This window comes from Loxodonta africana, chromosome 3, assembly GCF_030014295.1.
Source record: "Loxodonta africana isolate mLoxAfr1 chromosome 3, mLoxAfr1.hap2, whole genome shotgun sequence".
NCBI lineage: Eukaryota > Metazoa > Chordata > Mammalia > Proboscidea > Elephantidae > Loxodonta > Loxodonta africana.
The window spans coordinates 118,709,585-118,711,094 of NC_087344.1; the positions used below are offsets into that span (position 1 = coordinate 118,709,585).

The following is a 1,510-nucleotide window of genomic DNA, read 5'->3' on the forward strand; positions in this document are numbered from 1 at the left end:
TTAACTGGCCAGGAAGGAATTGGGAGATGGCTTATTTAGGCAGAGTTATGCACAGTTTTGTGTCCTGGTTTAACTACAGGACAACTCAGAGCCTTTAATGTGCTGCAAGGAGGGGGTGGGGTTGTGTGCCTTGTTCTCAAGTTTATTTCCCAGCAGAACTCTCTTGGGAAGTACCTAGCAAGACAAGTGTTCAGTGAAATGTACTTTCTGGACTCCTACTTGGTATCTCTTCTATTTCCCTTCTATATCCCATAGTATGTCTAATGATTCCATGTGCCGCTGCAAATTAGCATCCTCAAACTCATTCTCTCCATGGAAATCTTTAGTAAAAGGCAAAAGATTTTTGCAACATGAAGAGAAATTAGAGTGTTCTCAAACTCATCTTGAGTCAAATACCACCAACAATAGCTAATGTCCACTGATTGCTGACTATGTGCCAAGCCTTTCACAAGCATCACGTCATAAAACCTCCCCTGGGTCTTCAATTTCTGTGAAATCAAGTTCAAACACCTTAGCCCGATATTCAGGGTCCAGCTTGCAACAACACTCTCCCTTCCCCAGCATTAAATATCCTCCTCCATCCTTGCTTTTCTATTATAGAACCTATCACTTAATATACTACACCGTTCACTTATTTATTTTGTTTATTGTCTGTCTTCCCTCAACTAGAACGTAAGCTACGTGAGACTGGGATGTTTGCTCGTTTCTTTCATGCTGTATCCTAAGTACCTACAATAGTGTCTGTGAAGTAGTTAAACCAAAAAACCAAACACATTGCCATCAAGGCGATTGTAACTCATATCAACCCTATAGGACGGAGTAGAGCTGCCCCATAGGGTTTCGAAGGAGCAGCTGGTGGATTTGAACAAGCTCTTAACCACTGTGCCACCAGGGCTTGCAAGTAGTAGGTATTCAGTAAATATTTCAGATATAAGTTGAATGAATGAATGAACATGATCAGTTTCATCTCTCACCTGTGCTCAATCTTTATTCCCTGAACTCCCCTTGCCTTTGTTCACTTCTTTTTGTCCCTCAGTCTTGATCTGTCATCCATCTCTCTACATCTTTCAGATCTTTAAATATAATTTCTTCCAAGAAGCTTTCTTTAATCATTATTCTTGCCTTATTGTATGTGGTCCCTCTGTACCTGTCTTGGAAGTTCCTGGGTGAGGCAAAAGGTTAACGCACTTGGCTGCTAACCAAAAGCTTGGAGGTTTGAATCCACCCAGAGACTCCTCAGAAGAAGGTCTTGGTGATCTACTTCTGAAAAATCAGCCATTGGAAACCCTGTGGAGCACCGTTCTACTCTGACACACATGACGGCGTCATGAACTGGAGTCAATGGCAGCTGGTTTGGTTATCGGTTAAGTACATTCAACTTTGTAAGGAAGTTACTTTTAAGCTGAGCAAGGATAATGGAGTATTCATGTTTGGCTCTCTCATCACCATGGAATGAATATGCTTAGTAAATTTATAAACGACTGCAATAAACCCAACTTTGTTGTGATGT

The 1,510-nt window shown here is 41.3% G+C and overlaps 1 pseudogene; it reads right to left on the bottom strand.

Moving 5' to 3' along the window:
• Nucleotides 1-243: 243 nt before the first annotated feature.
• On the bottom strand, nucleotides 244-370 carry LOC111751015 (U5 spliceosomal RNA; annotated as a pseudogene).
• Between the last annotated feature and the right edge of the window lie 1,140 nt (nucleotides 371-1,510).